The following is a 27667-nucleotide window of genomic DNA, read 5'->3' on the forward strand; positions in this document are numbered from 1 at the left end:
TGGTAAATCGCTCTGGCTCCCTCATTGCCCACCTGCAGCGCCGGGGTCTCTCCCGTCACCCTCCTCCATGCTCAGGTGGAACTGAAGCACCGTACTACCGAGCATCCAGAGTGCAGGGTTTTTCATGGGAGTTAAACTCTTGAAGAACTTCTAACATTTGGTCATGAAATCATCTTTATCCTTGGTCATTAAATCATCTTTTCTTCCTTCTGAGACAGCAGTTTCTGTCTCCTCACCCTGCTTTTCCAAGGAAAAGAGGCTCATGCCATCCCATGGTGCACTCGCCCCACACAGTGTCTGAGCCCATAGGTCCTTCCCAGCCCATTTGGGATGAGGCACCGATGTTCCCAAGCCATGACACCCCAGCAAGCCAACGTGGCCACCAGCACATCAAGCCCAACCCTCACGAGACACCCGAGAATCTCCATAGCCCCAAGCAGCTCACCTTGCCCTAAGCCTGACCCAGCGCTGTCCTAAACCAGACTTGCGCTGGCTCAAACACGAGGTGCAGTGCTCGGGGCCACCCCGGGCGCCCTCAACCTCGCCGCCATCCCCAGTGGTACCCGTTTCCACGGCAACCATCTCCGCGCAACCGCCCAGCATCTCAGCTCAACACCCCGCGCCGAGGAAGCGCCGGGTCCGAGGGCATCGCGGGGGACCCACAAACGTCACGGGCACCGCGCCACGCGAACGGCACCGAGCCAGCCCGGCCCTCATCGCACCCGGAAAATTCGGCAAAGGGGAAATTCAGCAGCGCCCCCGGGAAGCACCCGAGAGCACCCGCATCCTCCCTCCTGCCCTACGCCCCCTCGCACAAGGATGACTATCACAGCAATTAACACACATGCCAATTAACGACAAGCAGGTGCTGGTTAACTCTGTGCTGAGTAATTCATACCCAGCTCTGAGTAAATTGCTTTAAATTGGAGAGACGGGCGGGGAGCGGAGTTGGCACTTTGTAAATGGGGGAAGAAAGGGAAAGCAAAGAGGAATCTCAGCTGGGAGATGTTTTCACACAACAAGGGATTTGGGGGTGCTGAACCCACAGCTCCAAGCGCTGATGTCTCTTCCAAAGCCTTAGGAAGACAACTAAAGGCAAATAAATGCATCCTTTCCAGAAAGGTTCTCTTCCTTTCGAGCTGTGGCTTTGCTCTTCCCATTGCAACCCCCAAGCCACTAATGCATGTGGAGAAATACACGGTGGGAAAAGTGATGGGGAAATTGGGATGGGTTCACAGCGCCATTGGTTTGAGGGCTGTTTCCCCATCTCCATCCCCCAAAATCGGTTTCCCCAGGCAGGGACAGAAAAGGGAGAAGGAAAAAAATGCTGCCACCCTCACCCCCAACAAGTTGCTTCTCATCTTCCAGCGGAACCTCCTGTGTTCCAGTTTGCACCCATTGCCCCTTGTCCTGTCACTGGTGTCACCCAGCAGAGCCTGGCTCCATCCTCCTGACACTGCCCCTTTCCATCTTGATCCCCAGCAATGAGTCCCCCCTCAGTCTCCTCTTCTCCAGCTCCAGAGCCCCAGCTCCCTCAGCCTTTCCTCACACGGGAGATGCTCCACTCCCTCCAGCATCTTGGTGGCTGCGCTGGACTCTCTCCAGCAGTTCCCTGTCCTTCTGGAACTGAGGGGCCACAACTGGACACAATATTCCAGGTGTGGTCTCCCCAGGGCAGAGCAGAGGGGCAGGAGAACCTCTCTGACCCACTGAGCACCCCCTTCTAACCCACCCCAGGTCCCATTGGCTTCCTGGCCACAAGGGCCCAGTGCTGGCTCATGCTCACCCTGCTGGCCCCAGGACCCCCAGCTCCCTTTCCCCCTACGCTGATAAGAAATAGCTGGGGGTTATTGTCATTATGCAGAGCTCTGGGGAGACCTTAGTGCGGCCTTTCCAGACTTAAAGATGGGATAGATTTTCAGCTCGACCTGTTGTGATAGGACAAGGGGTGATGGTTTGAAACTACAGGAGGGGGAGATTCAGGCTGGATAGAATGAAATTGTTGCCCTGAGGGTGGTGAGAGCCTGGCCCAGGTACCCAGAGAGGTGGTGGCTGAACCATCCCTGGAGACATCCCAGGCCAGGCTGGACGGGTCTGAGCAACCTGAGCTGGTGGAGATGTCCCTGTCATGGCAGGGGGGGCACTGGATGAGCTTCAAAGGTCCCTTCAACCCAAACTATTCTATGATTCCCTGAACCCAGCCCAGCAGGACCAACATTTTGCTGGGCTCAGGGTTAACCCTCATATGGAAACAACTAATAACTCAGCACGTGGACACCTTCCCCTTCTCAGATCATCTCCAGACCTGGGGACGGGGGTCGAGAGGCGCAGCGTTTGTCCCGTCCCTGCGGCACCAGGGACCCGGAGCTGGGGAAACGCTGCTGCGCTGCAAACCACCCCACCGGCTCAGCCCGCCATGGGAAGTGGTTTACGGCGCCGCGCTGCGCCGAGCGCACACCGAACCCTTCGCCGCGGGGGCACGGGCGGACGGGCCGAGGCAGCGGTGATGTTCCGGTGGTGGTGAGAGCGGCTCCACACCCAAACTCGCCACTTTTACCAAGAAACGCCGAGCTCGGACCCCACCGCTGCAAAACACCCTTCAAAGCAATTGCAGACAAGCAACAAAGCGCAGCCAAGGTCTGCGAAGCTCGGCCTGAGGGTCTCGGCTCTCACAAACCAACGGAGCCGCTTCCCCGCTGGGCTCCATCCCCGGAGGACGTGGACTGAGCTCAATCACCTCTTGAACCCAAATGTTTAAGCGCAGCTCTTGCTTTCCTGTTTCCTTTCTCGCTGGCGGCCCAGCCTGCCCTTTGTGACTTGATTGTCGCTGTTTTTCACCATATCCTCCATGCTGACACCAAGGCTTTTTCGTTTCCTTCTTGGTGGTTTGGGGATCTGCAGGAGCAGCTTCCTCCTCCTCTACAGAGCGGGGAGAAACCCCCTGAAAACCCAGCGCCTCTATCCAGGTTAATGTTGCTCATCCTATCCCGCAAAGCCACCGGTGCCGTGTTTGCTGTCATCCCAGCATCATCCCACCATCATCCCACCATCATCATCATCATCCCACCATCATCATCATCCCACCATCATCCCATCATCATCCCACCATCATCATCATCCCACCATCATCCCACCATCATCCCACCATCACCCCACCATCATCATCATCCCACCATCATCATTCCATCATCATTCCACCATCATCATCCCACCATCATCATCATCCCACCATCATCCCATCATCATCCCACCATCATCATCATCCCACCATCATCCCATCATCATCCCACCATCATCATCATCCCACCATCATCCCATCATCATCCCACCATCATCATCATCCCACCATCATCATTCCATCATCATTCCACCATCATCATCCCACCATCATCATCATCCCACCATCATCCCATCATCATCCCACCATCATCATCACCCCACCATCATCATCCTCTCACCATCATCATCATCCCACCATCATCATCACCCCACGATCATCATTCCATCATCATTCCACCATCATCATGATCCCATCATCATCCCACCATCATCATCATCCCACCATCATCATCATCCCACCATCATCATCATCATCCCATCATCATCATCATCCCACCATCATCATCATCCCACCATCATCATCCCACCATCATCATCCCACCCGCTGCGGCTGCGGAACGGGGGTGACCCCAGCACCCTGGGGCTGCTGCAAAGGGGCGATGCAGCCGTGCAGGGACACGGGGACGTCCCCAGCGCCCGTGAAGGACTCCAGCTCGCCGGCTTTGCATTGTTTAGCACCTCTTTATCTCCAAACCGAGATCAAAACCACACAAACATGCTAAAGTCTCCTCCAAAGCTTCTATTCTGGTTTCAGGATGATGCTATCTGGGTTCCTGTGTTGAGCCTCCACATGCAGGCAGGGGGAGGGGAGAGAGAGGAAGGCGGCCGAAATGTGGCTCCGGAGCAAAGCTCCTGCTCGGAAATACTGCAAAGCCTCCCCGGGGCCGAATCCTGCTCAGCCAGCAGGTGTAAATCCAACTGTGCACCTGGTGCCTGCAGGATGGCCCCGATTCCCCCAAATGGCAGCAAAACCAGCGGCTCAGCCCCTGTTGCCCGTGCAGGATCCATCGCACCGGCTGCAGGTACAAACCTCGGGGGGCTCCGGAGGGTCGGGGCGACCCTGGATTCAACCAGGCCCCCGAGGGATTTCCAAAAGACACACACACATATTCCTGACCCAGATTCCGGAGCTCTCCGGAGAAAAGCAGATGCCAAGCGCGCAGGCAGCTCTGCTGAGCTGTAACGAACTGCGCACCGCGCCAGGACCGGCACGGTCGGGGGGGAAAGCAACCACGGCTCTTTGGTGCTGGAGAACCTCACCGCCTGGCGAGGGGATGGTGACAGAAAGGACTTGGGGGAGGTTATTAAACTGGAGGTGGTTTTCTCTTTCCCTGCAGCTCGTGGACTCAGACAACACACAGCAAACCAAGGTGACGGCGCCGATATCGGCACCACGGCACCCAAAGCACTCTGGTCCCCTGCGCCCCCAGCCAGCGATGCCGTCGCATCCGGCAGCGCAGAGTGACAGCGGGGACAGCCGGTGACCTTCCCCGCGCCGCCAGCGTGGCCAGAGCCAGCAGGGCCCGGCGGGGACGCGGGGCAGCTGGCAGAGCCCTGGGCAAGGTCACCGGCCGTGGTCCCGCTCAGCGCTGGTCAGCAACTGGGGGACGGTCAGCACCCCGCACTAAGGCCAGGATGTGGCCTCGGGGAGGAAAAGCCCGTGGGATGGGGGTGAGGGCGGACTCACAGCCCCTCACGCTGTGCGGGTTCCCGGGGGGCAGCCGGTTCGGGAGGGACTGGTGTGGACGGGCGTTAAACCGGGAGGGTCGGACGGCCCCTTGGAAGCTCCCTGGGAACAGCACCGGGCCCAGGCGGACACAGCCATGGGATCTGAGCAGGGACTGAGCATGGGATCTGAGCCACGGCCTTGAGCAGGGACCGTGGCGGTGGCAACACGTCAGGGCCACCTGTCACCGGGTCTGGCCGCGTTCTGCGCACCCCATTATGGGCACAGCCCCCTCTTTGCCAGCCCCGTGTCACCTCCGTCCCCATCCAATCACAGAATCACAGAACCCCAGAATGTGAGGGGTTGAAGGGCCCTGGGAAGCCCATCCAGTGCAATCCCCCCGGAGCAGGAACACCCAGCTGAGGTTCCACAGGAAGGGGTCCAGGGGGTTTGAATGTCTGCAGAGAAGGAGACTCCACAACCTCCCTGGGCAGCCTGGGCCAGGCTCTGCCACCCTCACCCCCAACAAGTTGCTTCTCATCTTCCAGCGGAACCTCCTGTGTTCCAGTTTGCACCCATTGCCCCTTGTCCTGTCACTGGTGTCACCCAGCAGAGCCTGGCTCCATCCTCCTGACACTGCCCCTTTCCATCTTGATCCCCAGCAATGAGTCCCCCCTCAGTCTCCTCTTCTCCAGCTCCAGAGCCCCAGCTCCCTCAGCCTTTCCTCCCACGGGAGATGCTCCACTCCCTCCAGCATCTTGGTGGCTGCGCTGGACTCTCTCCACAGTTCCCTGTCCTGCTTCAATCCAACCTCCATCCCCAGGGAGCAGCAACCGGAGCAGCCGAAGCCGTTCCCCTTCCCTCCACTCCTCCATCCATCCATCACCAGCTCCAGAGCTGGAGACCGGGGGTAATTTTCCCCTCTGCACTAAGTAGGGTTTTCTAAATGAAGGGAAACGAGAGCCCATTATCCAGCTCTGGCGCCCACCCCCTCGGCTCCCTGCAGGGCATGAAATAACCACCTGCCAGCTCCCCGGAGCCCGCGCCGCCGCAATGATATCGCAGCTTCCCCTGTCACTATTGTCAGGGCAAAATTTAGATACCTGGTAATGAGGAGGTTTAATGTGACAGATGAGAGGTTGAGTCATTAAAAAGAGAGAGAAGGGAAGAGAGCTGAACCGGGGGCTGGATCCTGCGCTCCCAGCCCAGATGGAAATGGGGAAGGCTGCCAAATCCCCCCCACGCCAGCGGGGAGCAGGAGCAGCTCTTGACCCCCAAGCAGACCCACAGTGGGGACTTCTGCTGGTGCCACGAGGAGGAAAAGAGGGGGACGGAGGGGAAGGAAGCGGCTGCAGTTTTGGGGACACCCAGTCCAGCTCCCCCTGAGCTGCCTCCCCTCCCCGAAACAGGGCGGTCAACCCAAGGAGAATCCTCAGCATCCAACACCAGCCATGTTTTGCTTTTAGGGTGTTTTTACAGTAAGACGCAAACCTGGGGTGGGGGCACCGAGGCTACCGTCAGCACCCGGCCCCCAATATCATCCCCAATCTGCTCGGACACCCAAGGGTGCACCCCAGCGCAGTCCCCAGCACCCTCGCTATGCCCGACAACCTTCAAGTCCCAAAACACAATGTGCCAAAGAGGGACAACCTGCCACCCCCCGACACGGAAATGGGGTCCCCAGGGGTGGCTGAGAACCATGAGGGGGGCGAAACCCTCCCGCAGGGATTTTCGGGGCTCTCCATGCAAGGGGATGGGGTTTCCCGCGCTAGCACAGGGGATAAGTCTCCCCATGGTGGGTTTTACCCAGGGGAAACTCCATGACCCCCGAGAAGCCGGAGCTCGGCCCTCGAGCACAATCCCAAGGGCTCAGCCCATCCCCGAGGGCCACCAACAGCTTTCAAAGTGGCCTCCAAAACCACTTCTTACTTTTTCCCTTGGTGAGTAATAGCGGCCACGCTCAAAGTCACGGGGCCGCTCATCTATTTGCATCTGCCAACTGCTGACTGCGCCCAACGCGGGCAGCGCATCCAGCACATCTGCAGCTGCCAGGGCCATGCAGAAGCAGATGTTGCTCCGGCATTGTCCCATCCCATCAAAACTATCCTATGATGCCACGTCCCGAGCTCCCCGGGCGCCGGGGTGCAGAGGGGATGGTTGGGAAGGGGATGGTGATCACCATGAGGATACGAAGCGAACGAGCTTAATTTGCCACTGAACGCTGGGAGGGTGGCGCTGGAGCAGCGCAGAGGGTCCCTTGAGGGCCACACTGGGACCAAAGTCCCCATGCTCAGACTCAACCACCATGGCTCCAACCAGCCCCTGGTACTTCCAACCTTGCCACCTGCCCAACCCTCTGCACATCCCCACCATTCCCACCCCGAACCCCTATTTTCCCATTACAGGCTCAACTCAGAGCACGCCGGCACCTTCCAGCTGGAAGCTCAGCACCGCGCACCGCGATCACCTTTAATAAAGCAGCAGAGGTGCACACGCAGCCTTCGTTAGTTGGGACTACAGCAGAATCCAAGACCCCGCAGGAGGAACGGAGCAGGAAGAGCCGTCCCTTGGCCCCAAGGGCCACAGCTCAAGCACCATGGGAGGAGAAGGAGCCACCAAGAAGTGCAGAGCCGGCTACGGCCACCAGCAACCCTCAAGCCGGCCATGGAGGAGCCGGGCCGGGATGAGATGCCACACACCAAAAATGGGTCCAACTTCTTTTTCTGCTCTGCATGGCCTTGAAAAGGCAACGGTTCCAACCCGGCGCCATGTACCACGGGGCCCTCGATCCAGAGCCCCAGGACGGCACCACTGGAGCACCCCAGGGACTGTGGGGCACCCCAGGGGCCAATGGGGCATCCTTGGGACCACTGGAGCACCCCAGGGACTATGGGGCATCCCAGGGGCCAATGGGACTTCCCTGGGACCAACAGAACACCCCAGGGACTGTGGGGCACCCCAAGGGCCAATGGGGCATCCTTGGGACCACTGGAGCACCCGAGAGACCAATGGGGCGCCTCATGGATCAATGGGACATTTCTGGGACCATGGGGTACCCCAGGGACCATGGGAGCACTCTGGGGACCAATGGGGCATCCCTGGGTCCACAGGGTAGCCCAGGGACCACCAGAGCACCCCAGGGATAATGGGGCAGCCCAGGGACCAATGGGGCATTCCTGGGACCACAGAGTACCCCAGGAGCCACAGGAGCACCTCAGGGACCAATGGGGCACCCCAGGACCACAGTGCACCCCAGGAATCAACGGGGTATCTCTGGGTTCACTGGGTATCCCAAGGACCACAGGAGCATCCCAAGGATCAATAGGGCATCCCTGGGATCACAGGGTACCCCATGGACCACGGGACACCCCAGAGACCAATGGGGCATCCCTGGGATCACAGGGTACCCCGGGACCACAGGAGCACCCCAGGGACCAATGGGGCACCCCAGGGACTATGAGGTACCCCAGGGACCACAGGAGCACCCCAGGGACCAATGGGGCACCCCAGGGACCATGGGGCACCCCAGGGATCAACGGGGTATCCCTGGGTCCACAGGTACTCCAAGGACTACAGAAGCACCCCAGGAACCAATGGGGCACCCCAGGGACCACAGCACACACCAGGGACCATGGGGTACCCCAGGGACCAATGGAACACCCCAGGGACCACGGGGCACCCCAGGGATCAACGGGGTATCCCTGGGTCCACCGGGTATCCCAAGGACCACAGGAGCACCCCAGGGACCACGGGGTACCTGAGGGACTACAGGACACCCCAAGGACCAATGGTGCACCCCAGGGACCAATGGGGCACCCAGACCTGCTGCACCTAAATCCAGGGCAGGGGGTGGACAAACCACCTCCAGGTCCCTTGTCCCCAGCGTGACTCAGGGACCTGGGGGACACCCGCAGTGCCACAAAGGCTTTGCCACCGGCTCGGCCGAGATCCGGCCGCGCTCCCCACTCAGCAGCAGCTGCCACCCACGTGTGTCTGCGGGGACACGGCCGAGGGGGCCGGATCCTCACCCCCCTTCCCAAGCAGGAGCGCGGCGCTGGGGTGCGGCTCCGGCCCCGGCTCGTCAGGCGGCCCGAACGCAGCCAGACAGCTGCTGCTCAGCTGTTGCCGCTCACTCACAGACACACATTCTGGCCACGGGCGCCCAAATCCTGCCCTCCCCGCTCCTCCGCACCAGCTGGGCCACTGAGAACAACACCAAGCTGGCCACGCCAAGATGGCACCACCGGCAGCTCCGGATGGGGACGGCTCCACTTCGCAGGGCGAGGGGGACTCATCCGAACCTGCACCCGTCCCATCCCGGGACCCAAAACCCAGGAACAGCGAGGAACATCGTGCTACAGGGGCTGGGGTCATGGGGACATCCCTGGATCCACAGGGTACCCCAGGGCACCCCAGAGGTCAGTGGGGCACCCCAGGGACCACAGGGCACCCCAGAGATCAATGAGGTATCTCTGGGTCCACAGGGTACCTCAAGGACCACAGGAGCACCCCAGGGACACTGGGAGCACCCCAGGGACACTGGGAGCACCCCAGGGACTACGAGGCACCCCAGGGACACCAAGAGCATCCCAGGGACCACAGGACCACCCCAGGGACCAATGGGGCACCCCAGGGACCAATGGGGTACCCCAGGGACACCGGGAGTATCCCAGGGACCACAGGAGCACCCCAGGGACCAATGGGGCACCCCAGGGACACCAGGCACATCCCAGGGACCACAGGAGCACCCCAGGGACCACAGGAGCACCCCAGGGACCAATGGGCCACCCCAGGGACACCAGGAGCAACCCAGCAACCACAGAAGCACCCCAGGGACACTGGGAGCACCCCAGGGACCAATGGGGCACCCCAGGGACACCAAGAGCACCCCAGGGACCACAGGGGCACCCCAGTGACTATAGGGTACCCCAAGGACACCAGGAGCATCCCAGGGACCACAGGAGCACCCCAGGGATCAATGGGTACCTCCAGCCACTCTGGATGGGGACGGTTCCACTTTGCAGGGCAAGGGAGACTCATCTGAACCTGTTTCCATCCCCAAATCCAGGAACAGCAAGGAAAACCATCTGGTTTAAAAGTCAGGAGTTTGGTTTGGTTTGGTTTGGTTTGGTTTGGTTTGGTTTGGTTTGGTTTGGTTTGGTTTGGTTTGGTTTGGTTTGGTTTGGTTTGGTTTGGTCTGGTTGGTTTTTTAACCCACCCACAGCCTGTGTTTTAGCAGGGAGGATCTGTGAGACGCGGGGTCCCCCGAGTGATGGTGATTATGGGTTTTGGGGGTGCGGACGCTGCCCACGTGCCCACCTTGAGCACCCCGGGCAAACCGCGCATCGCCGGCTGCGCTGGAGCCAAGGGCCTGGCTGCGGGTCCAGCTCCGGCACGGCTGCAGGGGCACAAACCCCGGTCACCATCCCGCTTGGAAATGGGAAAATATTGGGGAAGAAGCCCCCCAAAGAAGGCATTTTGCTCTGCAGACTTGAGAAAGGGGCGAGGGGGGAAGGGTGGGTTTGGAAGGTGCGAGTTCGTGGGTAGAGATGCAAATATTTCGGTTGAAATTTTTGGCTTCCACAAAAGAAATCGAACGCTGCCCATAGCAACTGCTTGGCCAAAGGGGCTGGAGGAGGAGGAGGAGGAAAAGGAGGAAGAGGGGGAAGAAGGGGGAAGAAGGGGGAAGAAGGGGGAAGAGGGGGGAAGAGGGGGAAGAGGGGGAAGAGGGGGAAGAGGGGGAAGAGGGGGAAGAAGGGGAAGAAGGGGGCAGAAGTGGAAAAGGGGAAAGAGGAGGAAGAGGGAGAAGAGGGGGAAGAGGGGGGAAGAAGGGGGAGGAAGGGGGAGGAAGGGGGAGGAAGGGGGAGGAAGGGGGAGGAAGGGGGAGGAAGGGGGAGGAAGGGGGAGGAAGGGGGAGGAAGGGGGAAGAAAGGGGAAGAAGGGGGAAGAGGGGGGAAGAAGGGGGAGGAAGGGGGAGGAAGGGGCAAGAAGGGAGAAGAGGGGGAAGAGGGGGAAGAGGGGGAAGAGGGGGAAGAGGGGGAAGAGGGGGAAGAGGGGGAAGAGGGGGAAGAGGGGGAAGAGGGGGAAGAGGGGGAAGAGGGGGAAGAGGAGGAAGGCATCGCTGCACATCCCACCCGCACCATTCGCTTCCAAAAGCAGCACCTGGCACCAAACCTGCATCCCCAACCTCATCCCCAAACGGGGTCCCCGACGAGCAGGGGGGAGAAGCCACTTTCCCCCCCAGAAACGGTTGAAGCGGTGGGTTTAACCCCCAGATCAAGGTTTGTTCTCCAGCCCCTGTTGTGTTCAAGATGAGGCAGCAAACGCGAGCGCTGTCTTAGGATGAGGTGCCACCCTCCTTCCTATGCATTTTGCACCTTAATTGTCACATAATTGGGTATTAAGAAGGAACATGAGGGAGAGCCCCGGTGTTGCTCGGTGGGGAGATAACGGTACCCGGCTCGGGAAGCGGCACCGAGCAGGACGGTGTTAAAAACCCCGGTACCGACCTCAGGAGGAACCGCAATAAACAGCAAACCCAGGGGCTGCTCCCGCTCGCTTTCCTGTTTGCTTGCGCAGATCCGGGCTGGGACGGCTCCGGCGCAGCCGGTGACCAACACCGAGCCTCCACCCATCGCTGTCCCCACCGCGCGCTCCCCAAAGGGTGTTTGATCCGCTGGGGACCATCCTGCACCCCCGCCTGCCCCCTTTTCCTTCCTCCTCTGTATTTGAAGAGGAGGAAAGCCCGGCTCACCCATCGCTGCGCCACATCCTCCGTGCCTCAGTTTCCCCCTCTCTCCATCCTCCCAGCGTGGGAACCCCCCCTGTGCTGCCCCATCTCCCCACCCGCAACGGGTCCTGATTTGGGGCGCTTTTGTGCTTTACCGTGAACACAAAGGAAAGCGGGGGGGAAAAATGAGAGGCGCACTCACGTTGAAGATGAGGAGCGAAAAGGGGGTCTGGGCGAACCCCCCCGGCGGAGCAGCGGTGCTAGATAAGGGCTCTAAATCGGGCGCTGTAAGGCGATCGGGTGGGGGTGTGCCGGGCGGTTTGGCTCCAAACTCGGCACCAACACCGCGGCGTCACCCGTGTTTAAAATAGGAAGGGACGAGAAGGGGGAAAACATCCTAACAAATAAAAAGAGAGAGAAGTGCACGCGTAGATTCAACAAGAAAAATATCCAGAGAAAAGGAGCTTGGAAAGGGGGGGGGGATAAAAGGAAACCCGGTTGGGCTGGCGAGGTTTAAAGCGACGCCTGTGTTAAAAAAAGAAGCGGCTAATTTTAACTGTGCAGTGGAAAGAGTGAGAGGTACTCACAGGAGCCGGGGTGGCCGGGGTGGCTGTGTCCTTCTCCGGGGGTGCACGGAGCCGCTGTCACCGCGAGGCCACCGAGCCCCGCTGGGCGGTAAAGGGCAGAGGCAGATGCGAGGGCAGGAGGAGGAGGAGGAGGGTGAACGGTGCTGGGGGGGAAGGGAGCGGGCAGAGCCGACAGCTGCCGAAAGCGGCGCCGGGGCTCCTGTCCTCCCCGGCCGCAGCGCATGGACGCGGTGGGACGGGGACAGCGCGGTCGGGCGCCATCTCCGCACAGGCGTTTCTAACCAAGTTGGCTTTTCCTCCAGGGAAAAAGGGCTTTGAAGATGGTTTTGCCCCCACTTGGTGGCCAAATGAGCTCAGCGGAGCGGTGGCCACCAGTGGCCACCCAGCTCTGCCCGCGGTGACCCGCGGCAGCTCCCCGAGGGGACCATCCCCTCCACAAAGCCGGGACCCATCTCCCGAAGCCGGAAAGGGGCACAAAGAGGGGTTTGGGGAGCACATCGGATGGGTGCTCCGAGTTCTCCTGGAGACCAGAGGACGCAAACAGCACAAAGGGGGGTTTGGGGAGCACTTTGGGTGGGTTCGCTGAGCACATCGGGTGGGTTCTCCGAGCTCTCCTGAAGACGGGAGGATGCAAACAGCACAAAGGGGGGGTTTGGGGAGCACTTTGGGTGGGTTCGCTGAGCACATCAGGTGGGTTCTCCGAGCTCTCCCTGGAGCCTGGAGGATGCAAACAGCACAAAGTGCGGGTTTGAGGAGCACATTGGGTGGGTTCTCCGAGCTCTCCTGAAGACGGGAGAATGCAAACAGCACAAAGGGGGGGTTTGGGGAGCACTTTGGGTGGGTTCTCCGAGCTCTCCTGGAGACCGGAGGATGCAAACAGCACAAAGGGGGGGTTTGGGGAGCACTTTGGGTGGGTTTGCTGAGCACATCGGGTGGGTTCTCTGAGCTCTCCTGGAGACTGGAGGATGCAAACAGCACAAAGGGGGGGTTTGGGGAGCACATCGGGTGGGTGCTCCGAGCTCTCCTGAAGACGGGAGGATGCAAACAGCACAAAGGGGGGGTTTGGGGAGCACTTTGGGTGGGTTCACTGAGCACATCAGGTGGGTTCTCCGAGCTCTCCCGGGGACTGGAGGATGCAAACAGCGCGGTGCTATGCGAGGTGCCCACGAGCATCAACCCCAGGTCTCCACCAGCATTACACTTCCAAGACTCTAAAAAGAAGCTGATGCAAGGCCTTAGGGGCAGAGGAGCAGACCCGCTGACCCAAGGGCTCCTCCCAGGCTGCTGCAAATCAACCTTGAGCTGCTCAATCGCATGGGGAGAGAAGCGCGTTGGCGCAGGCCCCGCAGCTCGGGCGCACGGTAACACACACGTGATTTACCCAGCGAGACGACACGACCGTCTTCAGGCCATGAAAGAGTCGATTCAATTAGGGTCACAGTCCCTAGAAGGGTTTTCTGCAGCAGATGCAGTCGGGCAAAGGGTTTTTCCTGCTCTGCCTCAAACGGGACCGGCTCAGGAGCACAAAATGCCCATTGATGGGGCAGCGATGCCGCAGGACGCGGCTCCGCGGGGATGAAATCACCCGGTGCTGGGCGTCGCACGCTTCCCAGGCAGGGTCGATATCGCTCTTCTCATTGCTCAGCTCCTGTCGCTCGCAGTTTCAAGGCAAAGATGCATTTTGAGCTCTTCCTCCCCACCCGCACGACTGGATGCGCCGCTCCTTGGCGCGAGCGATTCCGCAGCCGCGGGGTCGTTGAACCGCTGCTCCATGCTCAAAGCTCCGTGTCGGCACCCGCAGCAGCTTTGCAGGGTATCGCCGGCCCAAAAGACTTGAATTTGTGTGAGTCTAAAGATGAGCTGGTGTATCTGGTCAGTAGGAGGTTGATGGAGCTGAGCAGCCTGTCCCCAGCAGCAAGCAGCGATTTGGGGATAACATGTTTAATGAGATCCTGGCACATGTTTAATGAGTGATCCCACCATATGTTTAATGAGAGATCCTGGCACACGTTTAATGAGTGATCCCGCCACATGTCTAATGAGAGATCCCACCACATGTCTAATGAGGGATCCCACCACATGTCTAATGAGGGATCCCACCACATGTCTAATGAGGGATCCCACCACATGTCTAATGAGGGATCCCACCACATGTCTAATGAGGGATCCCACCACATGTCTAATGAGGGATCCCACCACATGTTTAATGAGGGATCCCACCACATGTTTAATGAGGGATCCCACCATATGTCTAATGAGGGATCCCACCATATGTTTAATGAGGGATCCCACCACATGTCTAATGAGGGATCCCACCACATGTCTAATGAGGGATCCCACCACATGTCTAATGAGGGATCCCAGCACATGTCTAATGAGAGATCCCACCACATGTTTAATGAGGGATCCCACCATATGTCTAATGAGGGATCCCACCACATGTCTAATGAGGGATCCCACCACATGTTTAATGAGGGATCCCACCACATGTTTAATGAGGGATCCCACCATATGTCTAATGAGGGATCCCACCATATGTTTAATGAGGGATCCCACCACATGTCTAATGAGGGATCCCACCACATGTCTAATGAGGGATCCCAGCACATGTCTAATGAGAGATCCCACCACATGTTTAATGAGAGATCCCACCACATGTCTAATGAGGGATCCCACCACATGTCTAATGAGGGATCCCACCACATGTCTAATGAGGGATCCTGGCACTGCCGGGCCGGGATGGGGCACACGGTGCATTGGGATGCTCGGGATGCGCGATGGGTCCTGCTCCCCATTCCCGGCCCCAAGCTCCAGCACAGCCCTGTCCTTACGCTCCATTTCATTATGCACCACACTAAAAAACCCCTTGGCTGGTATTAACTGATGCTCCAAGCATGGAGATGGAGCCGGTCCCAGCCCAGCGCCACGCTTGGCCCAATCGGTTCGGACCCGGCTGAGCCATCCTGGCTCCGCTCTCCTCCCAACCCAGCATCACCGAGGCCCTTTCACCGTGACACGCGCCCATGGAGCTGCTCTTGGTCTCCATCAGCATAACCAATGGCAAAATGAACCTCTTTGCAGAGGAAACAGCGAATGCTCCCTGCATCTTGCAGCATCGAGCCCCTAAATAAACCACCTGCCCCCTCCCCGGCATTAAAAAGCAACCTCAGCCCAGCAAAACTGCCCGGTCCGCAGCAAGCAGAGCCCTCTCCTTTGGGGAGCTGGGGGCCAATTATCCTTTAAGCCTTTCTTTTTATTGATTTCAATCGATACATCGCGCAAAACCATAGAGGCCTTGTCAAACGGGCCCACGGCATCGCCTCAACCTCACTGCACACAAGCGAGATCCGGACAAGGCGCCTTCTCCCAACAGGGAGCACAAGGGACAAACAACCTTGGGTTGGCCACGAGTCTCATCCACCCATGGAGACACTAAGGCAGGAAAACCCTCCCTTGCACCGACACCAAAAGAGCCCCAGAGCCCCAAATCAGCGCCGATGAGTCTGGGGTCCAAAGCGCCGAGCTGCACCCATGGGTGCGATGGAGACGCGCGGTGAGCTCAAGGAGGACAGCGAGAGGCCGGAGGTTGGGATTCCGCCCTACCTGCTATGCAGAGTCCTGCATCGTCTGCTCCCGCTCGAGGACGCGCTGCGGCCACCGCTGCTCTGTCAAACTGCAAAGGAGAACGAGCAGCGGTCAGGATGAGGGGACACGGGCAGCGTGGGGCAGGGGAACCATGAGCCATGACCATGGGAAACATGGGGAGCATCCTGGAGGTGGGGATGGGATACGGGAACCTGGGCGACCGCCATAGTGGGGAAAAGCACCAAGAGAGTTGTGCCCGCGCTTCCATTTCAAGCTGAGCTCCCAAGAACGAGACCGGCCCGGCAGCGCAAGGTTTGGAGTGAGTTTCGTGAGGCCTGAAGGGGAACGACACCCACCTGAGCGCTCGGGTGCTCTATCGGCCCAAACGGGGCCTTGCCGAGAGCAAACGGCCGCGCAAACGCGGCTCTTAATTCACCTCATGCGCCACTCGGCGCCGGGAGGCGATCGGCGGGTCCGGTGCGGGTCGCTCATAGCGGCGGCGATCACCGTCCCTGTGCCGCTGAGAGACGGGCGGCTCCTCCTCCCGCTGAACAAAAGGGAAACTGAGGCCCGGAGGCCAGCACCCGGCTCTCCGAACGCGCCGTCAGCTCCCAGAGCCGAGCTGCGGCCTCAGCGCCGGCGCCTGCGACACAGCGAGGAATTGTACTCGGCTTTCCGGCCTCCTCATCCTCCGCTTCAACCACAAAACCAGCCTTCCTCCCCCGGCCCCCCCGCCCCCGGCCAGCTCATTTCCTGACATTACAAAATTCAGGCTGAACAAAGCCGGAGCGGGGAGCGCGTGGCTCCGGCGGCGCCTGCACCCGGCCCTGGGACCCGGGGAGCATCGCGACACCCCAAAATAGCCACGGCCAAGCGGCTTTCCAGCCTCACATGAGCGCCGGACCTCGTGCCACGCGGGCTGGGGTCCTGCGGACAGACCGGCCACAGTGCAGCGGGACACTGGGATGAGTCTCTGTCACCTCCAGGATGGGAGAGCAGTGAGGACAAGGATGGCGGCTCCAGTTCCTACCCCAGCTAACGCCCGGAGCAACCTGTCCCCCCAGCTCTAGGACCAGCGCTTTATCCCCCTTAATCCCAGAATGTGAGGGGTTGAAGGGCCCTGGGAAGCCCATCCAGTGCAATCCCCCCGGAGCAGGAACACCCAGCTGAGGTTCCACAGGAAGGGGTCCAGGGGGTTTGAATGTCTGCAGAGAAGGAGACTCCACAGCCTCCCTGGGCAGCCTGGGCCAGGTTCTGCCACCCTCACCCCCAACAAGTTGCTTCTCATCTTCCAGCGGAACCTCCTGTGTTCCAGTTTGCAGCCATTGCCCCTTGTCCTGTCACTGGTGTCACCCAGCAGAGCCTGGCTCCATCCTCCTGACACTGCCCCTTTCCATCTTGATCCCCAGCAATGAGTCCCCCCTCAGTCTCCTCTTCTCCAGCTCCAGAGCCCCAGCTCCCTCAGTCTTGAGCCTCTATAATAAATAAGCATCCTGCAAAACGCCCAACCACGTGGGGACAAGGACACCCACCCCAGAATCATTGCTCCGCGAGCGCTGCGCTCCCGCCGGGACGTGGACGGCGCTCCCTGTGCTTCCACTTCTGCCTGATTTGCGGCTCAGTGGGGGCTGCTCTGCAAACGAGCCCCCCACGCACACCAGGCTGTAATTAGCGCAAAGCCACGTGTCACACACAGCCAGCGGGACACAGAGGCCGGTGGCTGCAGGGCCACCAAGGGGCTGCACAAGATGGGCACGGATCCAGCCCCGGGGCTTCACGCAAAGTGGCTCTGAACCCGCTCCTGAAACTCATCCTGGGTACGAGCAGCTCACAGCGGTCTGGGCGTCGCAGCCCCGCTGGTGGCACCGCAGCCACGCTCCCATCACCACCCCGGCACGGGGACCGCGGGCCAGGCGGCCAACGGGCAAACGCATCGCTGGGGTCCGATCCGCGCACCAAACGCCACCTGCACCGGGGGGCTCAGCACCAGCTCCGCTGCCCCAAGGGGATGCGACTGGGACAAGGGGCCAAGCACGACCTCGTGGGTCTGTACACGGAGATGTCCACGTGTCGCGGTGCCGGTCCCGCCGTGCTGGGCACCACTGGCACAGAGCTCAGCACCAACAGCAACAGCCACAGTTGGTTTTTCACTGTAGCCAACAGCCCCAGGCCATAGAAGCAGTTGGGCTGCTCAGTGATGACCGGTTATCAGTGGCGACCGTCCGTACGTCCTGGCACCCGTGGCGACCGTCCGTACGTCCTGGTATCACTGATGACCGTCCGTATGTCCTGCCATCACTGATGACCGTCCGTATGTCCTGCCCTTGGCCAACAACCCTTGGCCGGGTCACAGTCCCCAGATCATGACAACTCATGGCAATGCCCATTGGAACAGGCTGGAGTCACCATCATGGAGGGCTGGACAGACGGACACGAGGTTCTAGCACATGGGGGTGGGTAACGCTTGGACTCCATGATCTTGAGGGGCTTTGCCAGCCAAAATGATTCTAAGTATGGGGTCTCTCGTAGAGGATCCTTATTTCCATGCACCTTAATATCTACGCTATAACATTTAATATCTTTACCTTTGTAGCCAATAGGGTTGAGATGAAAGGGAAAGGCGCTGGGTTGTGCCACCGCCGGCCCCAAGGGACCCCACAAAGCAGTGAATTCCCCTTTCTAAGAGGAAAAAAGGAGGGGAGGACAAGGGACAAGCTTTTTGGTCCAGCTTTCGGTCAGAAATGCTGACCAGATGCTAAAATGGTTCCTGTTTGAAAAGCAAAGCTCTGGTTTCACCCAGCGATGAACCAGAAACGCCTCGGGCTGGGATCTGCCCCGAGAGCAGCGGGGAAACCGCCCTGAATGGGGGGACCCACTGGGACCCCCCTTTTGGAACTGATGGAGTTGGGTGGTGCAACCTGCAGTGCAAAGGCTGGTGGAGCAGCCCGGGATCCGGAGATGAGCGGGGAAGGATCCCCAGGATGAGCGGGGAAGGATCCCAAGGATGAGCAGGGAAGGATCCTTGGGATGAGCAGAGAAAGATCCTGAGGTTCTGCAGGGAAAGATCCCAAGGATGAGCAGGAAAGGATCCCGAGGATGAGTGGGAAAGGATCCCGAAGATGAGCAGGAAAGGATCCCGAGGATGTGCAGGGAAATATCCTGAGGATGAGTAGGGAAGGATACCCAGGATGAGCAGGGAAATATCCCAAGGATGAGTAGGGAATGATCCTTAGGATGAGCTGAGAAGGATCCCAAGGATGAGCAGGAAAGGATCCCAAAGATGTGCAAGGAAAGATCCTTGGGATGAGGAGGGAAGGATCCCAAGGATGTGTAGGGAAGGATCCTGAGGATGAGGAGGGAAAGATCCCTGGGATGAGCAGGGAAGGATCCCTGGGATGAGGAGGGAAGGATCCCAAGGATGGGCAGGGAAGGATCCCCAGGATGAGGAGGGAAAGATCCCTGGGATGAGTAGGGAACAATCCTTGGGATGAGTAGGGAAGGATCCTTGGGATGAGGAGGGAAGGATCCCAAGGATGAGGAGGGAAATATCCTGAGGATGTGCAGGGAATGATCCTTAGGATGAGCTGGGAAGGATCCCAAGGATGTGCAGGAAAGGATCCCAACGATGAGTGAGAAAGGATCCCAAGGATGTGCAGGAAAGGATCCCGAGGATGAGCAGGAAAGGATCCCGAGGATGTGCAGGGAAGGATCCTGAGGATGAGGAGGGAAAGATCCCTGGGATGAGCCGGGAAGGATCCTTGGGATGAGGAGGGAAGGATCCCGAGGATGAGCAGGGAAGGATCCTGAGGATGAGAAGGGAAAGATCCCTGGGATGAGCAGGGAAATGTCCTGAGGATGTGCAGGGAATGATCCTTAGGATGAGCTGGGAAGGATCCCAAGGATGTGCAGGAAAGGATCCTGAGGATGAGCAGGAAAGGATCCCCAGTATGTGCAGGGAAGGATCCTGAGGATGAGGAAGGAAAGATCCTGAGGATGTGGAGGGAAAGATCCCCGGGATGAGCCGGGAAGGATCCCAAGGATGAGCAGGGAAGGATCCCGGCGAATACCCTGGGCATCCACTCACCTGATGCTCCGCAGCCCCTGTGCCACAGCCGCTCTTTGCTAATAGCCCCAAATATCTATATATATAAACCCATATATAGATATGCACCCCATATATATCCTGTCAAATATATACATATATATCCTCCCAAATATATACCCACCCATATCTATGTATATATGCACCCTCAACTACATCATATATACATGTAATACCCCAAATAAATAACCTCCTTGAGCGGGCAGCGCGTCTCAGGCAAAACCCGTCCTTGCCATGAGCAGAAGGCTGGAGGACGTTAAATCACTCAGCTCCATCATCAGATCCATCACCAGCCAATTAAGCCGCTGGCATGAGCAAAGCTGGATCGGATCGGGGGCCCGTGTCCCCATATCCGAGCACATAGGGGGTGAAATTGGGGGGATCATCCATTGTGGGGGTCCCCCGGGCCGAGGCGCAGCCGAAGGGGCCCAGACGGAGGCACAGATTGCGGAGGGGAAGAGCAGCCGACCGCAATCTCTCCTTCCCCTTTTGCCACGTTTCCTCCAGCAACGGGCTCAGCGCCGCAAACACTCGGGTGCCAAACCCAAACTTCCCCCCCCCAGGCTCCCAAACCAGCTCATGGAGCCCCCACTCCAAACTGGGGCGAGCCCAGTTCCCATGGCTGTGCCATACTGGGAGGCCTCAGTAACAGCATTAGCCGAATTTCCCCATTTCGCCAGCCCACGAAACTAAAACAACTCAACCACGGCCCCCCCTCGAGTCACCGGGAACATCCCCAGGGCTTAATTAGGCCTGATGAGTCTTTTCTGTTTGGGTTTCCTCTGGCTTGGGAAGGGACAAGCAGGGGAAGATCCCTCAGCAGAGGGGAGCGCCGGGCAGGATGGGCCAGGGGGTCAACGGCAGCTCCCAAGCGCCCATCCTGCCAGGTCCTGCACCCCCGGCAGCCGCCGGCACAGCGACCGTGGCACCGAGAGGGAGACGGGAGGGAGGTGAGAGGGAACCAGGACAGAGAAACCCACCCCGGGGGCAGCAGGTGCTCAGCTGCCTGGGACAACAGCGCGGGGATGGGTGATGGCACGGGAGCGATGGCACCAGAGTGATCGCATGAGAGCAATGGCACGAGAGCGATGGCATGAGAGTGATGGCACTGGAGCGATGGTATGAGAGTGATGGCACGAGAGTGATGGCATGAGAGCAATGGTATGAGAGCGATGGCACAGGAGCGATGGCACGAGAGTGATGGCACGAGAGTGATGGCACGAGAGTGATGGCACGAGAGTGATGGCACGGGAGCGATGGCACAAGAATGATGGCACAAGAATGATGGCACAATAGCAATGGCACGGGAGAAATGGCATGGGAGCGATGGCACAAGAGTGATGGCACAAGAGTGATGGCACGAGAGTGATGGTATGAAAGCAATAGCATGAAAGCAATGGCACAAGAGTGATGGCACGGGAGCGATGGCACAAGAATGATGGCACGGGAGCAATGGCATGACAGCGATGGCATGGGAGTGATGGCACGGGAGCAACGGCACAAGAGCAATGGCACAAGAGCAATGGCGTGACAGCAATGGCACAAGAGCGACGGCATGAAGGCAATGGCACAAGAGCGACGGCATGAAGGCAATGGCACAAGAGCGATGGCACCAGAGCCGAGAACGATGGCACACACCAGCCGTGCCGGGGCCACGTCCACGCCGTGCAGAAGGTGCGACCACCACGGGAGCCCCTCCAAAGCCTGCATGGGCAGGTTGACGGTGCCCCCAGCTCAACGCAGGGTGAGAGGCACAGGGGATGTCCCCAGCATCTCCAGGTCACCCAGCACGGGCTCCCAGCCCAAATCCAGCCCCAGCGGCCGCTCTCCGTCCCCGCCGCACTCCAGGGAAGGTCACAGTGACCAAACGCGTGGCACAGGCACCGCCGTAGCTGTTGCGACAGCGGCCACCGGCCCTGCCAGGCGCGGGGGACGCGGAGCGGGTGCCGGGGGGGTGGTGTGCGCCTGTGCGACCGTTGGAGCCGCCGAGTTTCGCTCTCGCCGGCTGAGTTCCCCTTGGGCGGCAGAGATGCAGAACCGAAACCTCCAGCTGGCTGGACGCGGGCGGGGGGCGCAGGAGGGCTGGGGCCAGCGCCGGGTTCGGGGCGAAGCCACGTACCCCACCGCACCGGTGACCGAGGGGCGGCGGGAGGTCCCGGGGCGGCGTGGGCTGAGGGATGGACACGTGTCTCGCAGCACCCACCCTGCTCCTGCTCTCTGCACAGCTGGGTCTCCTTGCACCCGCACATCTGGCGGGAGGACAAACACCCCTGGGACTGTGGGTGCCAACACCTGGGCAGGCTCTGCTTTGCACGCCCCCCTCTCTGAGGGCCCATCGGGGCTGATGCTGCCCCAGGACGTCCCCACGGCCCCACAGGCTGCTCCTGCTGCCTGGCAGCACTGCCAGAGCAGGGAAACTGAGGCACGGGAGGGGAAGCAAACAGCAGAGCTGGGAACACAACATCCCCACCCCGATCCTGAACCCTCCGCCTGAGCAAGCCCCTCACCTCCCTCCTCGTCCCACCCTACTCACCAGCACCAGGAGGACCGGAGCCTAAACCAGCCCCAAAACACCCAAAGCCACCGCAGGGGCTCCTGTGAGAGTACAGGGACACCAGGGTGTGGGTGCCCCGCACCCCGAGCACCCAGCTATCACCCTTGCCCGGCCATGGAGGAGAAGCTTTGGGCCACATTGCCACCTGCTGGGACCAGCCCCGGGGCCCGACAGTGACAACCGACCCAGCCACAGCGTCCCCAATGTCCCCTGCAGAGAGAGCAGAGCTCTGCGGGTGCCGCGCAGGCACCGGGCGGGTGAGGAGCCGCCGCTTGCTTTTCTTCATTAACTCTCAACAGACACCAGGGCAGCCCGGGACGGCACACACGCAAACCCACCAAGAGGGGCTGCGGGTGCCCCCAACCACTCAGATCCCCTGGGTCCCATCAGGGCATCGCGAGGCCCCGGTGCCGCTCCAGGGATGCAGGAGGTTTCTACACATCTGCAATTCCAGCTCCTGCTGGCATTCCCAAGGCAGAGGCAGAGCCGAGGAGGCACCATCAGCCGGTTCACCCCCCACATTCCCCCTGTGTCCCCCCGACTCCCGCACAGACCTGATTCTCACTTGTCTTTCAAGCTGCGCTTCTCTCTATAGCATGGGGAGGATGGACCCTCTGTCGCTGCTTTGCAGCCGCTTCACATCCACGTAAAAACCCGCTCTGGGCACAGGGGGCTGCGAATCACACCGGTGATTTATCACCAACGCTCCACGGCCACTGACACAACCGCCCCCGGTGACAGGAGTGGAGATGGAGGTCACAGGATCCCAGAGTGTGAGGGGTTGGAGGGCCCTGGAAAGCCCATCCAGTGCAACCCCCCCGGAGCAGGAACACCCAGCTGAGGTTCCACAGGAAGGGGTCCAGGGGGTTTGAATGTCTGCAGAGAAGGAGACTCCACAACCTCCCTGGGCAGCCTGGGCCAGGCTCTGCCACCCTCACCCCCAACAAGTTGCTTCTCATCTTCCAGCGGAACCTCCTGTGTTCCAGTTTGCACCCATTGCCCCTTGTCCTGTCACTGGTGTCACCCAGCAGAGCCTGGCTCCATCCTCCTGACACTGCCCCTTTCCATCTTGATCCCCAGCAATGAGTCCCCCCTCAGTCTCCTCTTGTCCAGCTCCAGAGCCCCAGCTCCCTCAGCCTCTCCTCACACGGGAGATGCTCCACTCCCTGCAGCATCTTGGTGGCTGCGCTGGACTCTCTGCAGCAGTTCCCTGTCCTTCTGGAGCTGAGGGGCCACAACTGGACACAATATTCCAGGTGTGGTCTCCCCAGGGCAGAGCAGAGGGGCAGGAGAACCTCTCTGACCCACTGAGCACCCCCTTCTGCCCAGGGAGGTTGTGGAGTCTCCTTCTCTGCAGACATTCAAACCCCCTGGACCCCTTCCTGTGGAACCTCAGCTGGGTGTTCCTGCTCCGGGGGGATTGCACTGGATGAGCTTCCCAGGGCCCTTCAACCCCTGACATCCTGGGATTCTATGATTCTGTGACACACACAAAGGGCTCCAGGATGGTACCAGGAGCCGCCCCGTGCGTGCCCCACACATGGGGGTCCCGCCAAGCAGACACCAGTTCCATTCATCCACCAATTCGGTAACGAGTCCCCCTTGGACAGGTCCCCAGGGGATTGTGCCATAGCCCGGAAGCCACCAGCACCGAGTGCGCTCACCCGGCACAGCCGAGTCCTGGTCAAACTCCAGGGTCACCGGGTGAGGTGACACACGGGGATGAGGTGACACACGGGGATGAGGTGACACACGGGCATGAGGTGACACACAGAGGGTTTTCCCGGGGTACCTGGACGCCCCCAAACCCCATGCAAACACAACCGCAAATGCAGAGCGGGTGGGCGCTCGCTATGATTGGGACCCTGCAAACCCGCGTGTGCCGCTCGGTGTCGTCCCCACCCCAGGGAACAGCGACCGTCACCGTGCTGGAAAATCCCAGCCCAGCTCTCTGGCAACAGAGAGAGTTTTTAAAGCTGCTTATAAGGGCCATGGGCAAACAAGGGAGAAAAAGGCCCTTCTTGTGCTTTGTGGTCACACGCGGGATGCTCGGGAGGTTTGTGTTTAATTCGGGGTTGTGCTACAGACCCTCCTTGTGTGTCCTGAGCTACGGTGGCCATGGATGGGGCTGCTGCCGCCTTCCTGGCACCTTCGACAATGCTGCTCACCCGGTTCCCCCATACCTGGTGACACCAGTGACACCAGTGACACCAGTGACACCAGTGACACCAGTGACACCAGTGACAGCAGTGACACCAGTGACACCAGTGACAGCAGTGACAGCAGTGACACCAGTGACACCAGTGACACCAGTGACACCAGTGACAGCAGCACCGACCAGCCGGATGGAACCTCTGCTGGCGCTGGAAAACCAAGTGGCGCAGCCACGACCCAAGCGGGAGCCAGGGCTGCTTGTCCCCGAGCGCCAAAAAGGGGTTCAGCTCTGAGTCGGCGTGTAAACCACGACCCCTTGTGTAAACCACGACCCCTCGTGTAAACCACGACCCCTCGTGTAAACCACGACCCCTCGTGCAAACCCCAGCCCCTCATGCAAAGCCCTTGTGTAAATGCCAACCTCTTGTGCAAACTCCAGCCCCTTCTGTAAACTTCAACCCCTCGTACAAACCCCAAGCCCTCATGTAAACACCAACCTCTTGTGCAAACCCCAAGCCCTCATGCAAACCCCAACCCCTCATGCAAACCCAATCTCTTGTGTAAATCCAACCTCTCGTGCAAACCCAACATGTTGTGCAAACCCCAACTCCTCGTGCAAACCCAACATGTCGTGCAAACGCCGACCCCTCATGCAAACGCCGACCCCTCGTGCAAACGCCGACCCCTCGTGCAAACGCCGACCCCTCGTGCAAACGCCGACCCCTCGTGCAAACCCAACATGTCATGCAAACCCAATCTCTTGTGCAAATTCCAACCTCTTGTGCAAACCCCAGCCCCTTCTTTAAAGCCCAACCCCTTGTGCAAACCTTGACCCCTCGTGCAAACCCCACGTCATGCAAACCCAACCCCTCATGCAAATCCCAAGCCCTTGTGCAAACTCCAACCTCTTGTGCAAACCCCAACCCCTTGTGCAAATCCCAGCCTCTTCTTTAATCCCCAACCTCTTGTGCAAACCCCAATCCCTTGTGCAAACTCCAACCACTTGTGCAAACCCCAGCCCCTTCTTTAAAGCCCAACCCCCTGTGCAAACCCAATCCCTCATATAAACCCAACCTCTCGTGCAAACCCCAATTCATCATGCAAACCCCAACCCCTCGTGCAAACCCCAACCTCTCATGCAAACCCCAACCTCCCATGCAAACCCAGCCTCTTGTGCAAACCCCAAGCCCTCGTGTAAACCCCAAGCCCTTGTGCAAGCCCAACCTCTCGTGCAAACCTCAACCTCTCATGCAAACCTCAACCTCTCATGCAAACCCAACCCATCGTGCAAACCCCAAGCCCTTGTGCAAATCCCAGCCCCTTCTTTAAACCCCAACCCCTTGTGCAAATCTCGACCCCTCATGCAAACCCAAACCTCTCACGCAAACCCCAAGCCCTTGTGCAAATCCCAGCCCCTTTTGCAAACCTCAACCTCTTGTGCAAACCCCAACCCCTCATGCAAACCTGTACCCCCTGTGCAAACCCCAACCCCTCGTGCAAACCCAAACCTCTCATGCAAACCCCAACCCCTCGTGCAAACCCCAACCTCTCATGCAAACCCATATTCTCATGCAAACCCCAACCCCTCGTGCAAACCCAGCCTCTTGTGCAAACCCCAACCTCTTGTGCAAACCCCAACCTCTTGTGCAAACCACAACCTCTCGTGCAAACCCCAACCCCTTGTGCAAACCACAACCTCTCGTGCAAACCCCAACCTCTTGTGCAAACCCCAACCCCTTGTGCAAACCACAACCTCTCGTGCAAACCCCAACCTCTTGTGCAAACCCCAACCCCTTGTGCAAACCCCCACCTCTTGTGCAAACCCCAACCCCTTGTGCAAACCCCAACCCCTCGTGCAAACCCCAGCCCCTTCTTTAAACCCCAACCCCTTGTGCAAACCTCGACCCCTCATGCAAACCCAACCTCTCGTGCAAACCCAGCCTCTCGTGCAAACCCCACCCCCTTGTGCAAACCCCACCCCCTTGTGCAAACCCCCACCCCTCGTGCAACCCCCCCTCTCCCCAAACTCCAGATCCGCCTCTTTTTGTGAACCCCCAATAAACCATTCCCGTCTTTCTCTCGGCCGTGGTGCAGAGAAACCCTTGCACACCCGCTGCCGTCACCAGCGACTCCTACACCAAAACCCACACACACCGCCGTACGGGGGATCTTATAGGCACCTATAGATAAGATCACTGTATAGTTTAACCAGCCAACTGGTCATACTGGGGGTTGCGTTTGAGATTTGGGATTTTTCCATTCGGAAAAATCCCAAATCTCAAACGCAACCCCCAGTATGAACAAACCAGCACCGGCAAACACCGGATAATGGGATTGATGGAGTTTGCAAGCACCATAAATTCGTGGTGGTGTTAGAGAGCACCCGAGCATCCCCTTAAATCCCCAGCCCTGCGATCCCATCATTTAAAGCCAAAATCCCAGCTTCCAGATATAAAAGGGAGGGAAGAAAAGCAGCTCCCAGGCCTCGAAACCCATTAAAACCAATGCAAAGCATTTGGTTTTGGGATGTCTTGAATTTTTAGCTAATTTCACTATGGGAAAGGGAAGATTGGCTCAGAATAAGATGCTGTAGGAGAGATCTGGATACCCGAGGCCTGTATCTAGTGGAATCCCTCAAGGGTCAGTACTGGGACCAGCACTATTCAATATATTCATCAATGATTTGGATGGGGGAATAGAGTGAGTGTCAGCGAGTTTGCTGGTGACGCCAAACTGGGAGGAGTGGGTGACACTGGAAGCTGTGCTGCCATCAGAGACCTGGACAGGCTGAGAGCTGGGGGGGAGAAATGGAATGAAATAGAACAAGGGCAAGGGTAGAGTCTGGAATCTGGGCAGGAACAACCCCAGGTTCAGTGTAAGTTGGGAATGAGCTGTTGGAGCAGTGAAAAGGGAGCTGGGGGTCCTGGGGCCAGCAGGGTGAGCATGAGCCAGCACTGGGCCCTTGTGGCCAGGAAGCCAATGGGACCTGGGGTGGGTTAGAAGGGGGGGTCAGTGGGTCAGAGAGGTTCTCCTGCCCCTCTGCTCTGCCCTTGAAAAAAGGGTTTAGTTCAGATACTATCAGGATATACTTGGGGAACATATATATATACACATAATGTAATCTATACAGCCATAGCACCCTGAGAACGCCCCATCTTGTCTGATCCGG

General features: G+C 59.1%; 1 protein-coding gene across 17 annotated transcripts in view; it reads right to left on the reverse strand.

Moving 5' to 3' along the window:
- The window catches only part of MEF2D (myocyte enhancer factor 2D), an 80409-nt gene that overhangs the window by 39227 nt on the left and 13515 nt on the right, over positions 1 to 27667 (reverse strand). For 9 of the 17 annotated variants that reach the window (XM_065857578.2, XM_065857575.2, XM_065857574.2 and 6 more), the window contains exon 2: positions 15707 to 15776. The exons of 3 other annotated variants lie outside the window; for them this stretch is intronic. The gene's annotated coding sequence lies outside the window, so the exon portion shown is untranslated. Of the gene's footprint in view, positions 1 to 2737; positions 2886 to 11718; positions 11859 to 12103; positions 12217 to 13484; positions 13507 to 15706; positions 15777 to 16044; positions 16309 to 27667 lie in introns of those variants that run through there. 5 more of the 17 variants (XM_065857567.2, XM_071800334.1, XM_065857570.2 and 2 more) reach the window with 5 other exon arrangements.

Source organism: Patagioenas fasciata, chromosome 30, assembly GCF_037038585.1.
Source record: "Patagioenas fasciata isolate bPatFas1 chromosome 30, bPatFas1.hap1, whole genome shotgun sequence".
In the NCBI taxonomy this organism is placed as follows: domain Eukaryota; kingdom Metazoa; phylum Chordata; class Aves; order Columbiformes; family Columbidae; genus Patagioenas; species Patagioenas fasciata.